Source organism: Colossoma macropomum, unplaced genomic scaffold, assembly GCF_904425465.1.
Source record: "Colossoma macropomum unplaced genomic scaffold, Colossoma_macropomum, whole genome shotgun sequence".
NCBI lineage: Eukaryota > Metazoa > Chordata > Actinopteri > Characiformes > Serrasalmidae > Colossoma > Colossoma macropomum.
The window spans coordinates 7,603,961-7,619,650 of NW_023494792.1; the positions used below are offsets into that span (position 1 = coordinate 7,603,961).

A 15,690-nucleotide genomic window follows, 5' to 3' on the forward strand; every position below is an offset into this window, starting at 1 on the left:
AATGCTCTTTTAGGACTGGGCAATATGATAATATTTATCAATATCATGATAAATTCCACACCACAATGAACTTTTTGTGGATATTGTCAGCACTTAAAGAACAACTGCATGTTTCATTATGAGAGCATCATTAGTCCTGTTTATTTGAAATCAGTGAATTGCAGGATGTGGAATGTTGAATATGAATCACTGTTTTCATAGTTTTTGATAGTATTTTTTAAATTCTACTGGTTCTTTCTTTGACTGTACCAACATATTAGAGGTCGGAAAAAAAATAAATAAATACTGTTGCATATTGCGTATCATCTTAGTGTATTGTGAAAACGTCCTGAAGTATCATATTATAATTTGCCATGCCGCCCAGTTCTGCTCTCTTTCTCCCTTAGAAGTAAATACGTTGTTTTTGTTACTGTGTCTTTAAGATTGACATATGTAAAACACCTCTGTTTTGATTGGCTGTTCCATATCATACCTCATTTAAAAAGCAGTCTCAGCTGAAGCACTCCTTATAATTCAATGTAAACAGGTGGGGCTAAACTGCTCTATTTAGAATAGACAGATATTTTTAATATTTTGTTTTCCATGACTTCACAAAAACAGTGAATTCAAAACTGACTGTTTAAGCAGCTTAGTTTTACTTTATGGTCTAGGGAGTGACTGGTACGTTTTGAAACATTAACAGTATTTATGAACTCTTATTCAGATATTATGACCAAGCTTTTAGAGGATAATTTTCAATCTACTCTAGATAGTGTGGCCCCATTAAAAAGTAAAATAGTAAGGCAGAAAAAACTCGCCCCCTTGGTAAAATGATCATGCTCGGGCTTTAAAACAGACTGCCAGACAACTAGAGCGAAAATGGCGCCTGACTAAGTTAAAAGTGTTCCAGTCCGCCTGGAAGGAGAGCCTTATAGACTACAGAAGAGCACTTGCTACAGCACGCTAAGCCTATCTCTCCTCTCTCATAGAAAACAATAAAAATAATTCTAGATTACTTTTCAGCACAATCTCTAAAATAACAGAGAACAAAACAGTTAGTGAACCCCAGATACCATTAGCCTATAGCAGCAATGATTTTATGAACTTCTTTAGTGATAAAATTGAAAAAATTTGACAGAAAATTCAGAATACGCAATTAAATTCTACAAACCTGCTTCCCCATAATGCCAGCCTCAACCTTGAGAATATTATAATCCCTGCAGAGAGGCTGGAATCATTTACCTTACTTCAAGAAAATGAACTAGTTTAAATCGTTTCTTCCGCAAAATCATCTACTTATATGTTAGATCCGATTCCTACAGGTTTACTCAAGGAAATTTTGCCAGAAATAACCAAGCCTATTCTCTCAATAATAAACTCCTCTCTTAGCCTTGGATACATCCCAAAAACTCTCAAACTAGCAGTAATTAGACCGCTGATTAAGAAAGCTAACCTCGATCCCTGCGAAGTATCAAATTATAGACCCATCTTGAATCTCCCCTTTATATCTAAGATCTTAGAAAAAGTTGTAGCAAAACAATTAAGTTCCTATTTGCATAGGAATCAAATACATGAAAAATTTCATGTGACAGGAATAGCTCTTTCCTGGTTCAGGTCCTACCTCACTGATCGCTATCAGTTTGTTAATATAAACGGTGAATCATCTGCCAAAAGTAAAGTATGGTGTTCCACAAGGCTCTGTTTTAGGACCTGTATTATTAACATTATATATGCTACCACTGGGCACCATTATCAGTAAACATGGCATAAATTTCCACTGTTCAACAAACTGTCTAATTTAACACTTAACAATTTCTCAGTTGCATCAAGCTCATCTGTAAAAAACCTTGGTGTCATGATAGACCCTGACCTGTTCTTCGACGCACATATAACTAATATTACTAGAACAGCCTTCCTGCATCTCCGCAACATTGCTAAATTGAGAAATGCATTATCTCTACAGGATGCAGAAAAGTTAGTTCATGCATTTATTACTTCAAGGCTAGATTACTGTAATGCCCTGCTGGCTGGATGTCCGAGCAAAAGCCTTAACAAGCTTCAGCTAGTCCAGAACGCTGCAGCCAGAGTTCTTACTAGAACCAGAAAATTTGACCATATCAGCCCAGTTTTATTAACCAGTGTCGGGTTGATAAAACTGGGCTGATATGGTCTCAGTGTTAGCAGAGTCTCTGCTGCTCTGCTAACACTGTAATCTGTGATCAGTCACCCATTACAGAACTGACTCTCTGTGTTTTTCCTTTCTTTCTTTTCTTTGCCGAGTTGAACAGATGCCCATCCTGTGCGTTCTGATGCTGCTGCCTCTTCTGCCTTGATCGTGTGCCACTGCTGCCAGCACTCTGGACCGGCTTGACCACCATTGAGCTTCATGCTGTACAACACCGTGCAACCTCACCCTCACAACCTGACCCCACTGATGCTGCTGCTGCTGCATGAACTAAACTAATCAAATTAATCATTTGCTCCACCTGTTTTCCCCGTTTTTGTACTATAATACTTTATACCAACAATGTTTACTATCCGGTGTCGACCAGAGGAGGATGGGTTCCTCTTCTGAGTCTTGGTTCCTCTCAAGGTTTCTTCCTCTTGCTCTTAGGGAGTTTTTCCTTGCCACTGTCACCTCTGGCTTGCTCATGGGGGCTTCGACCCGGATTTCTTTCTGTAATGCTGATTTCTTTGTAAAGCTGCTTTGTGACAACACCTGTTGTAAAAAGCGCTATATAAATAAACTTTGCTCGCTTGCTTGCTTATTTCTAAAAGTGAGAAATTTGTTTTTCCAAGAAATGTCTTTTGACAAAGCATTAATACAACCTGGATAGTGAGGCAAAAGTTTCTTAATGATGTTCTGTGACTCGACACAAACAGTTCTCAAAAACAGCTTTTTATATCTTCAGCCAGAACCAGATGGCTTTTATATTTTCTATTAAGAAAATAGTGTCTGAGTAGAGAAGCGCAGTTGTTATTTGCACAGAAAGAACAGATGACGTATTGTAAAATATGCTATCAAAAAACATTTTTGCATACTCTGCCTGAAAGGTCTGTGCATACCCCTGAGGGTAGACCTATGCTTAACAACATCCATTTGATAAAGCAGTAAATTTAGGTCTCAGCGTACTATCAGAGAGAATAATTAATATGCACATTTTTGGTTTTAGAATAGTTTTATCTGATTTTTTTGGCCACAATACTAACTAGTGCCCTGTAAATTGCAGCCATTCGTAGCTGAGACTTTAAAATACTATTAGCAGTAGGTAACTCAATAAGGCGATGTTAAAAACAGAAGCAAATTCAGTTACAAAAAACTGAAAAACTGACACTGGAGAAGACAATGAGGAAGACTGGAATGTGTCAGTGGCCAGTCACAGTCAGACGCCTTTCATCATTCTCAGCAGTGCACTAGCCCGGGTCAAACGGAGGGCACGAGAAGATGAAGAGAAGAGCAAGAGGAGACAGCAAACACCACACGACCAAAACGCTCAGTCATTTCAACACTCAACTGCTACCCCTGCACATACGCCTAATTTAAATACATAGTTCAAAAAGTGCAGTTCAAGATTCAAATGCTTTTTTGATGTTACTCATTTTTCGTGTGCTCTGTGGGTGACTACGGCCGAGAGCACAGGGAAATGAAAACGTAAATGTTTCGCTCAGGAAAGAGAGAACTGTACGAGATCTCAGAACTGCTACAAAGAGAACATTAAGTGTTACTGCCCAAACGTATCCAGTGAAGTATACGATAACGTATCAGAATGCAACTCTAGTAGACTGGATTTGCTGTAATGGCTGTTTTTTTAAACTCTTGTCTCTCTTGGACGAGTTCTGATTCTAGCAGGAATCTAAATATCACCTGTGAATCAATCACAACATTGGTTATAAGTGAAAAGACCCAATATGCAAACGAGCCCTCTAACCAATCACTATGGTTTTTACTGTGTGCTGTGAGCCAACCACAGTTCCACATGAGTGGTTTGCAGAAGGTAAATAATATATAAAGTGATAAGTCTGTCCCTGCAAAGAGGGAGCAAACATACTGGTGCATGAACAGGTACAAATAAGAGAAGTAAAAGAAAGAAGAAAACAAGCATTATTGTGTATTATTAGTTACATGTTTACAAATGCTCATTATTTAGTGCAAGGGTCAAACCCAATTAGGGTTTTTATCCAGCCTACAAGATGAATTTAGAATTGTTTTCCTAAATTACAGGTCACCTTGTGGACTGTAATTGACCATTTGCAAAATGATAACTGCACGATGCTTAATCAATCACTGCTTAGCAACTGTATCCCAGCACTACATCCTCCACCATGCAAAGGCAAACCTCTGACAAAACTTCTCAGAACAAACCTATAGTGACAAAAGCACTGGCAGTAAATTAGACTAAGAGATGGTGGAAGAGTGTTATTAAGGAGAGCAGCATGCCCAACACACGCTTTGTCAATCATCTGGAGGGCAGCGCTGTTTTCATTTCATTCCTGAAGCTGAAAAAAATGCTGGTTTAAACTACAGTTGTTGATGTGTTATTGGCCTACTAAGTTTTTTGGTCTGTTCCACATGTCATTGGACTACGCATAAAGGCCCATTACATAAAAGGAGTTTGAAACCCCTGGTTTAGTGGCATAAATGGGTTTTGCCACAACATCTGCCATCTACCATTCAGTCAGCTTCTTGTTTAATGCTGAATTTTGTTCTACAGATATACGATCATCAAGAAGATTCTGTCATTGCAATATATTAAGTTGATTCTGGATTCCCTATGTAGTAAAGACATTTTCTTGGCGATAGGTAGAGCAATGAGGAGAGCCGTTGACTGCTGAACTTTCCAGTGCTGATAAGTTACCAACGATACATGCTACAGGGGTAATGAAGTGCTGCAACCCAGAAACTGTGATAGTTGTGATTTCTTCCCCGAAGCAATAAACTGGTTCATAACCTGATTATGGGTGTGCATTCAGATTACATTTGATGTTTGAGTATCCACAAGAGTTACTGAACGGATATACGGTTAACAATGAATAAGGAAAAAAGTACATTGGCCAAAATTAAAGTATGGTCAGAAGCTTACTCTTTTACGTGATATCTATAAAAAACAGCATTTAAAATAAGTAGCAAGCAGAGGAATCTAAATGTGAAAACATGTTTTATTGCTCAAAATAGCCAAGGGAAAGCTGTAGTTTTCTTGTTGGATAGTAATGGAGCTAAACCACAGCTAACACTGGACACTGATCAAGACTCATCATCTTACACGAGGTCTTTTCTCCTAAGTGGTGCACCTACATGTAAGTTCGTAATAGAAATATATTTTCACTGTTTCTGGACCTGACCTGCCCAGGGTGTATCCTGCCTTCCACCCAATGACTTCTGGGATAAGCTCCAGCTCCCCCGGCGACCCAGAAGGATAAGCGGCTTAGAAGACGTGTGTGTGTGTGTGTCTGTGTTTCTGGACCCGGCCAACATCAGCTTCAGTAGTTACTTAGCAGTAAAATCACACTGTCTCTGCTATCTCAGTCATGTCCTTAATGTTGTGTCCATGACAACATGCTCATGCTGAGACACTTGTGTTTCAGAGCGACACACTGTAATATACATCCTTACTCACAAATATGAGTAAAACTATAACATTTTACATTCCTGTTAAAACACATAAGCAGTTAGTCTGTTTATTTTCCACATTTTCCTATGATAAAACAGAACAAGTACAATTATTTGAATACTGGCACCCAGAACGGTTAACCGATTAATTGAGTACTTGTGCACATACCTAAACCAGATGACTGTTTCGGGGAGTATTTTGATGAACCAGTGCATTCATGTAATCCAGTAAGGCATTTACAATTGAAATAAATAAAAACATAATCGCAATACTAGAATTTGTCCATATTGTGCAGCTCTAGTTTCAAGACAAATGAGATTCTGACACTGGCCTCTCCAGAGCCTACGTGAGATGAGCAGAGTATTGTAGGTGGACTGTGTGTGATTCTTTGTGACAAAAGGCTTTCAGACACACATGGGGAATGGGTTATAAAAAAGCATCCCGTCAGGTGCACGAAGGTCAGAGTTCACTAGAAACAAAAAGAATGGCAACCCATCCTTCAAAGCTGAGGAATCTCTACCCCATTTCTATCTCTCTCTCTCTCTCTCACACACACACACACACACACACACACACACACACAATCTTTCTGGATCTCTCTCTGAAACACAAACACCAGCGAGATATCCAGCGAGAACAAAGATGCTTTCAAAAGCTTTTGCTTTCATCCTAATCGCCATCAAAGATCTCTGTTGACAGACACACAGTGTTGATGGAAAGCTAATGTATTGTAGCATGACCGCTACCAACTTCACCCCCTCCCCCCCATGTTCTCACAATAATTAGATGCACAGATAACTAACAAAACATTACCAGCGTTTTTCTTCAGCTTGGACACTTCATTCTACGAATTCAGAGCATAGCTAAATACTTGCTTAGAGTTGCTGAGTGGTGGAGAAAAATTAATAATTAAAGGAATGTTAGTCTAAATGACGGCTGGTGGGCAGTTTCCTGAAAGAGACAGCCCTCAGGGGCCACAAGGCCTCTGACACACTGCCAGCAGGAAATTCAGGACTGCGCTATCGGCCAAGGATGACATCATGTCAATTAATTTTCTTTGTTCATGATCATTCAGCGCTGGTATAGGTTTTAATCAGAAATGACTCATCTATTTTGATTACATAAACTACATTTGAATGTTTATGTTTTGACTGATATGGTGCTGACTCCAAAAACTGATCATTTGTCTGCACCTCGTTAAAGTTTGAGCCAACCACATGCTAGTCTTGAGAACTCATGATGTCTTATGAAACTACCCTGGATTATGGAGCAATTTCTGCACTCTGTCTATATGCAGAAAGGCTTATTTTTTGCCAGTTTCCTTGACCAAAGACAGATCCCAACCTTGCCTATTTTCATTTTTATTTTGTCCAGCATGTTTATCTAATCCACAGTCTTTGACTGATCAGGAATGCTGGTGAGATCCTGTTAGGTGCCCCAGATTTCTTCTCATGGTTGATAATAAAATTAGGCAGGAATCTAAAAAAAAAATAATAATTTGGGGAAAACACAGTTTGTTTGTTTTCAGCTCTCACGAAGCACACCTGTGGTCTACTGAGTGAATCAGAAGTTAGTTAAGAGGCAATTAAGAAAGTTCTGAGTGCAGCAAACAAACCAGTACATTTCTTGGCAGCCTCCCCAATTGGATTAATTAAGCTAATTTTATGCTGCAACTGTGGAGCAGAGTACTCTGCAAGATCTAGGCTACTCGGCATTCTTGATCAGTTAAGAACTGTGGATTAAATGCAGGCATTCATGCAGGCAGGACAAGGTAAAAGGAGATTTTATTTATCCTAACACAGCCCTGTCTTCTCAACTGAAGCCCTCTGCTAGCTCTGATGGGATCAAGACCGCTGTAAGGCATATACTGTGAAAGCCATTAGTGCTTGGCCCCACATAATGCACTCAGTCAGTCTTCTTGTCAACAGGTGTCTTACAAGCAGATGGAACTCCACACATCCTTCCTACATTTTTTCTACAGCTATCTGGCTGACAAACATGGTACGCTTGGAGATGCAACAAAAGACAATACCACCAGATATTATACAATAAAACATGCACGTGAAAATGGAAGTTCAAAGCAGCCCGAAGAAAACAAAACAACCACAGAAATAAAACTAGTGATGCACTGATATAATCAATTGGAGATCAATGTCAATATCTATTTTTTTATGTACATCTGTCAATACTGAGGCAGACACATTTAAACATTAATAAAATGTAGAAATTGTGACCAGATCCATCTGCATTAACATTACAGAGAAATGAAAAATGCAGTGGTAGAAGGTAACAAGTGCAGTGAATTTAATAAAATTCAGGTATTTTAGCACAGTAGCCCATTATCACCTAAACTTTCTGCAATAAATACACCGTCAAATATCTGTTTGAAATATCAGACAAATCTAAACACCTGTCAGAAGCTAATATTTTTTAAGCAAGTATCTGCCAATGCTGATTTGTTTCCAATATCATTGTGCATCCCTACAAGAAATCAAGAAGTCCAACTAAATCTTGTGCAAGAACAGAATGTTTTATTGCACATCATTTACTGTTCACTGTTGACATATTTCTAGTTTGGTCCTGCAAAAATGTGAAGAACATTCCACTCAATTTGTTTCCACGGTAACAGTGAAAGAAACTTTCCATTAATTACACTGACCAAGGACATCTTGAAGATCTAGGCAAGAAATAAAAGCAAAAACGCCCTTAAAACACACTTCGTTCCTCCTGCCATTACAGAGCAAGTAAACTAAACAGCACTCCCCACTCTCAGCTGGCCCTGAAAATCCACTCACCTCTATTAAGTTTGCAGGATGCAAAACTCTCTCGCAGTGCAGCAAATGAGCTGAGACTATCAGCGTCCACCTAACAGAGTCCAGTCTGCACAAACCGCAACTGAGAAATACAAATAAGAGGCAGGGGGGGGAAAAGTGAAGTGGTGCCGCCATGCTCTGTTGCCCAGGGAGACCGATGCGCTTTCAAAGAAATCGGCCAATGACAAACACTGCCAATTGTGCTGAGACAAAAAAAATCACATGACAGCAGGGCTGCTGTTCAGGGAGAAGGTGGGGGGGAGGAATGAAGGCCCGGGAGAGTTACAAAAGAAACCCAACTGAAGCAGCCCACCATACCGAGCCCCTAACTTCATTGTCTTCTTTATGTCTGTTTAGGGGCCCTTCTACCACTTTGGTCATCCGTGTTAACCTAACCTCAGCCTATCACTCTGACCTAGAGCTGAGCCTGTCTACAGGAACTGCTTCACCTCTGCATTGAATAACCAGGCTAGACACTTTTAAAGCACAACAAAACCCAATGCCTTTTACAGCACAAGCGGATTACCATTTATAGTTTGCGAGCTAAATGAAAATGTGCTGATGCAAAAAAACAGCAACAGTAAAACAGTTTACAGTATGTGTTTTCATTTCAGTCCCAGACGTAACCAAGCACAGAGCAACAAGAATGCAAAAAAACATGTCGGAAGGCTGATCAGATGGAGGCCCTTGGTCCTTTCGAATCAAAGCACCATCATGAAAGTCACACTCTAAAAAACTGTCAGGGCATTTCACCCACCAGTCCATGAGAATAAGTTCTTTTAACACAATAGAAAACTTTTAGTTTATTTTTTATTATGAAAAATCTGTAAAAATGCTTTCATTTGTGCTGAAATTTAAAGATCCCATGACATTTTCCTGCTTTTTTTTTCCAAATATAAGAGCAGAGTAAACATGCTTAAGTTAAAGTCTCAAAATGTACAGTTCATTTCCCAGTTCATACAGTCCATATACAGAAACTAAGCTGCAAAAACAGCTCACTTTGATTTGCTTTTGTGTCAGAAAAATCAGCACCTTTAGTTATCCACCTACCCAGACTACACCAATTTAGCCCCACTAATTCGCGCTGAAGATATATAGACTGCTTCAGCCTGTACTGCCTTTTAAATGAGGCCGATCAGAAAAGAAATAATCTACATATATCAACTGAAAAGTGGTAATGTAGAAACAAATAAATAAAACCTCACAAAAGTTGTAAGTGGATCTCAGGGAAAAACAATAAACAAAATCCAAAAAAAAAAATGTAGAATATGGACCCTCTAACATCTGCACAGTCATTGCACTCATTACGGTGAGCTTGAATCATACAACCTCAAGACGCAAGACAGAACCGAACAGATGCTACTGATTTACACTAAAATAACTCAAATGAACATAAAGGTGCTAATCTGTGTTCATTTAACACTGGCAGTGTGTCAAAGGTCAAAAACCAAGAGCATAAAAAAGAGCACAAGACAGCAGCAGTATGTTAATGTATATAATTAAAAAGACTACAAGAACCATGAGAACAGTTTGGTGACTTGAGAAGGGAATATATGACGTCATCTAAAGTTAAAAGTATGCATCAAAAATTAAGAAGCTAAAAGAATGCAGAAAGAGCTCGCTCTATGGGACGGATGCCAAGTTCAGTCCAGCAGCGAAGTGTGAGAAATTGCGAGGGGGATGTCCGTGAATAAGTACGTGCCATCGCCAGCTGGTACATAAGCCTTTTTGTTCTTCCACCAAACAGCTGGACAAATGAGTCAATGTGAAGGGCTTTGGAGGAGGAGGCAGAGACTGACACCATTTGATTTAGGCCTACGTTGCAGCCAGAACAAGCTTAAAATTTTTGCATTAAAAAAAAGATTACAGGGGCTACACATCATACAAATACAGCTAGCTCATATCAGATATTCATACTATTGTGACATGATGATATAGCTTAAAACATTTTTAAATAGATTTCATGGTCATATTGCATGACAAACACTGCATTAGATAAAGAGTTGAACACTAACCTACCTCACGGTTAATGGCTGTGCCCACAGCGGTGACAGACTGCAGCCATAAATGTGCACTCTCAATGCATCACCATCAGAAAAAGATTATGGAAACCTGAAGACAAGCTGTCAGCTGTTTACAGTGAAGCACTGGTACATCAATCCCCCTCACATTTATCAGGCTAATGACAGTGCCCAAGCAGCTATAGCCAAAGACAGGTGCACTGCATTCCACAAATGACACCAAACATTAGTGGCATCCTAAGTCGAACTGACCGAGGCTCATCACTCACTCCTAGATGTGTAATCTACATGACATCAAATGCTTATTTGTATGCTGTTAAAGCAACACCAAATAGGTATGTGCATCAAGCGCTCTCCCGCTCTGCTAGCTCACTAATCTATTCCTCCTGACACAACATCTAGTACTGGCACTCTATAGTAGTAATAGTAAGTTGACTGGACTTAAGGTATAATCTTCAAGAGGTGCTTTGCATTTTGATGAAATTAAATATCTTGCTATTTTCCAGATAGGTCTTGATGTCTGATGATATTTAAGTTTGCATTAACAAATCTAATGAACTCATGTGTCCTCAAGACTGTAACTGTCAAAGGAATGTCTTGCAAACCTGATATGCCTTGTTTTGACTGGACTGTTTTGCTGTTTTCATCTCTTAAAAGTACACCAAAAGGAACCTGACACAGTATCATAATGTTAGTTGAACAAAACAAGCACTCTTCTAGAAAGAAAACTTTTATTATGTACGTGAAAATGGTCTTTCAAGACAATCTGAAGCACCCAGCAAATGAAATACATTTAATTGAATGCATTGCATAAAAGAGAATATAAAACTGCTTAGCAAAAGGACACTTCTTTTTTTAATCAGGATTATATCTTGGATATAATACTCATTACCTATTAAAAATATCACTAAAATCTGGGATAATATAGAAATCACATCAGTATCTGCAGATAATTTCTTTTAAAAAAATGATTGGCATCTGATAGATTTTAGATTTGATCGATATTTCAAACCAATATTCGACGGCATATTTTTTGTAGTCCAGAAGAGCAGAATATATAAGTGACGCTGGGCTACTAAGCTAAAATGATGAATTTCAGTATCGGCTCACACTTACCACAATGGTAAATCCTTAACTAAAATATTGCTTAAACTGAAAAGAAACATGACAGTGTCAGTATCACAGTATACCGGTGTAGATGATAAATCGCCCAGCCCTATCAACATGTCCACACTCATCAGGTCAAACGCCTTTCAAGTAATGGCACACAACAGTGATTAACGAACAAGACAGAGGCAGGACTGAACTTCCCTGTCCCTACAGAATTGAGTCTGCAGATGAGAACCATCTGCTGGTTTCCAGGTAACAACAACTTTACAAACAAGCGGAATGGCTTTTACTAAAAAGGACCATTAAGTTAGGTTAAGCTACAGTTATTAACTTAGCTACGGACACAGAGTACAATTTGTTGTCAGGTGCACTGCACCTGACTTGACTTTTAACGTTTTCCATTTCATGACCAAAGAACTCACCTTCAGTTCGGCAATAAAAGGTTTAAAAAAACGTATAAAAAACAGGTTTTCCGTCCGCAAAACTCTGGCAGACGTGCTGAAGCCCCAGGTGATCTAGTTCTAGCAAGATGCAATCTCAGCAGCCTCACCACCACTTCTACGAGGCTGAAGTTGGCTTCCTATTCGCCAGCTTCTGGTTCGAATTTCCCCGTTCCACCTTAAATGGTGCACCGTTTAAGGTGGAACGGGGAACTTCGAGGGAGAAGCTGACGAATAAGCTGAATTCAGCTTCGCACCACCGCTTGACTCGAATGCTGCTAGCTAGCGATAGCGCTGATGTAACTTCTATTAGTCGACGCTAACTCAGCTAACACGCCTTTTTCGTTATAATTAACGCGGATAAGTTCTGTACAGAGTAGGGCTGACAAGCTGCTAACGCGTTTCTGTTTAAGCTCATGAAGAAAGCTTAGGAGGTAAACTTACCAGGTCTGCTGCGTCTCTTCAGTGTCGCTTTGGTTTGGTTTTGGAGACGCGCTGCCACATCAGTGCGAGTGTGAGTGTGTGTGTGTGTGTTCGTGTATGTACACGCACGCTTCACCCTGTTGCCATGGTTCATCTTAAAGAGGAACGGCTGAACGAGCTAGTAAGGCTAGTTAAAATTCAGAGTCATAGGTTACTGTTTTCTTTCTGTTCTCTGCATGAAATATTTAAAATACCGAGAAAAGGAGAACAACATTGTAAATTAATACAAAAATACTCCTTCATAAATTAATCACCTCTCACCTCTTAGTGTTCCAGCTCAGTTCTGTCATGTTCATCAAAACATTAGCACTTCCCCTAGCTTTAGAATCAACCGCCCTTCTTCAGTGCCCGTATGTACAGTGGGGCATATGGTCTGAGACCTCACTGAAAATCAGTATTTTTGTATTTAAACTTGTTAATTTAGACAACAGAAAATTTTAGACTCTTAAAAACAAAAGAAACAAAGAAAAGTTATTACCTTTAAAATTAAGAAATATTGGAAATTATGAACTCATCAGGTCACTCAAATTGAAGCAACCCTGCTAGAAAAACCAGCATAGCTGGTCACCAGCTAAACCAGCATGTTGTATTTTTGCATGCTGGTATGCTGGTCAGCAACAATAAAAGTTAATATGTTGATCACCACCAAAACCAGCATATGTTGTGGTTTGGATGCTGGTATGCCAGTCAATGAGCGTGACCATGCTGCTAAACCAGCACCAGACCAGTACTAGACCAGCTTAGACTAGTTTGGAATTGATGTTGATCTGTGCTTATCTTTTCAGCAAGGACATTTGTGAAACTGACTATGTTAAGGCCTTTGTACAAAAAAGTTCATATTTATTTAGTCTTATTCCTTCCATTGAAGCTCATTAAAGACAACTCTCAGATGGATTTGATCTACTCATCAGAGGCTTTTGCACAACGTATGGCGTCATGCCAGCTCAAGTGCAAGCTGTCTTTAAAGCAAAAAGGGGGGCACAACAAATACTGAGAAATTCTGAAATTCATTTAAACATTCAAAGATTCTACTTTTCACTCAAATTGTTTATGCTGATAATACCAGTTGTAAGGAAAAACCTATTAAATTAGAACAGAATGCACAATAGAAGCATTTTCACCAGGGGTCTCAGACTTTTGTATCCCACTGTATGTATAATAGGCCTACACCTACAGGGCACCTACAGTGAGGGGAACCTATATTTATGTACAAAGTCAGTACAAGTAAAAATACATTAAGCGTGCACATTTAAAATGGATATATGCACTGTAAGTACATTAAATAACAAAAACAAAAGTGTCTGCATACTGTATATGTGCTTTGCTTTATTAGTATGTTAATGCTTTTTGTTATGTAATATAGTGCAGCAAATTGTGTCACTCAGCTTCCTCATATTGTGACAACAGAATTTTCTATCTTTTTTGTGTTTTCTTTCATCAATGTTCTCTCACTACAGTACCCAGCATGCCTTATGCAAATATGTTCTACAACCATTGTGAATCCCCCATGGCAATAAAGAAATCCAATGATGTAGAGTCTAATAAATATAGACAACGGATTTGGCTTTTTAGCAGTAACATTAGACATCTTTCTTCTCCAGTAGCCAGCTAGTGGGGAAAAACAGCCTGTTCTTAAGCATCTGCCCCAATGCTCTTGTAGAAGTGTTTAAAGTGGTGGTGATGGGAACCAGACCGTCCACCTCTGAAAGCCCCCGCACAAAAATTTACCGCTTGAGATGGTTAGATATATGCCTTATGTCTGACACACTGTTTTATGATAGTTTTGTAATAAGGTTTTGGCTTAAAATATATTTTAATCCATTTATTTTAATCTATTCAAATTAGATCCAAAAAAAACGTATTATTTTCAGATTTACGACATTGTCAACAGTACATATAAAAACTCAGAAGACACGTGTAGGTGCACTGGTGGTTTTGGACAGTAAACAAATAGGCTATATTTGTGTTGTAGACATCATGACCCCTGGATCCTATCACCACCACTGTAAAGAATCAGAGTATGTATGTTTCTCTACAATAAACCATTTAATACAGTATGATTCCACTTTAATACAAGACCTTAGAATATTTCTTTTACTAAATCAACCCTGGCCACTGATTCCCCATCTTGAAATTCGGAAGTTGCACTAGCATGTCTTATTTTAACACCTGTTCTGTTATATCTTGTGGTTTCTGGATACATATTAAAACTATTAGTAGACTAAATTAAATGTGATATGTAAGTGGACATTCCCTTTTGAAAAACTTGACACAAAATGAGCAAGATATTCAGGAAATAAATAGAAACTAAATGGAAAGTGCTGAGATGTGAAGTATGAAAAAACAGGGCATAGAGCAAGTGTCTGTCAACCATAGCTTTTGAATTTCACTTTCCCTGCTTTCCACAATCTTTAAAATATAGTGGTCAGTGATAATGATTTCATGCATTTAGTCTATATAGGACATAATGAAGCCTAGTTTGTACTCAGATGTGTGTAATGTACATCTGAGTGGGCTGTGTGCTGTTTGCTCCACACTTTGCTTACTGTAAAGGTCATTCCTCTCGCTTCAGTCTCCATATAAGCAGCCATGCGAATGTTTGCTCTTTAGCTGAAGAGGCTGTGTGTTAAAATGAAATAAGCAGTGAGGCTGAACTAAACAAAAAAACAACCAAGTAAGGGTCAACAAGGGGCAGCCTTGAAGGTGTGTGCAGGGGGGTTAGAGGATCTTTTCAAAGCTGAAAGTAAATAGAAACAGATCAGTGATATCACAATATTAATTAATTATCACACACTACACAGAGTACTGTGCAAAATCAGAGACCAACCTTCATTTATTTAATTTCCAGTTAAAATGACCATAAAGCAAAGTTATTCATTTTTCAGGGGATATTTTTGAGGAGGTTGGATATAAGATAATCCACTTTCCCTGTAGTTTCTCCTAGACAAGAATGATATCAGGCGGAAAGACGAAAGAGACTTTTGCTTAAGTCTTCGGCTGTGCAGATATTTCTCCTAAGCAAAAGACCTCAGAAAGTAATCCGACTTGTCTCCTCTTGAGTTTTAGTAGAGAACTCAATGAAAGACACATTGTACTCAGATGTGCCACAATAATAATGCTCATCTTTATCTGCAACTATACTTTAATCTCTTCTTTATCTTTCTCTGCTTTTTTTCTAATGCTTTCTCTCCTTAAGTTTCAGGAGAATCACCATGACGTCTCCTGAGCCATCAAA

General features: G+C 38.7%; 1 protein-coding gene across 4 annotated transcripts in view; it reads right to left on the reverse strand.

The window, feature by feature from the left end:
• rassf7a (Ras association domain family member 7a) overlaps nt 1-12,772 on the reverse strand; it is a 47,761-nt gene extending 34,989 nt beyond the window's left edge. Inside the window, exon 1 of one of the 4 annotated variants that reach the window (XM_036575770.1) lies at nt 12,717-12,772. The gene's annotated coding sequence lies outside the window, so the exon portion shown is untranslated. Of the gene's footprint in view, nt 1-8,383; nt 8,461-11,954; nt 12,152-12,416; nt 12,494-12,716 lie in introns of those variants that run through there. The other 3 variants (XM_036575768.1, XM_036575771.1, XM_036575772.1) reach the window with 3 other exon arrangements.
• Nucleotides 12,773-15,690: the final 2,918 nt, after the last annotated feature.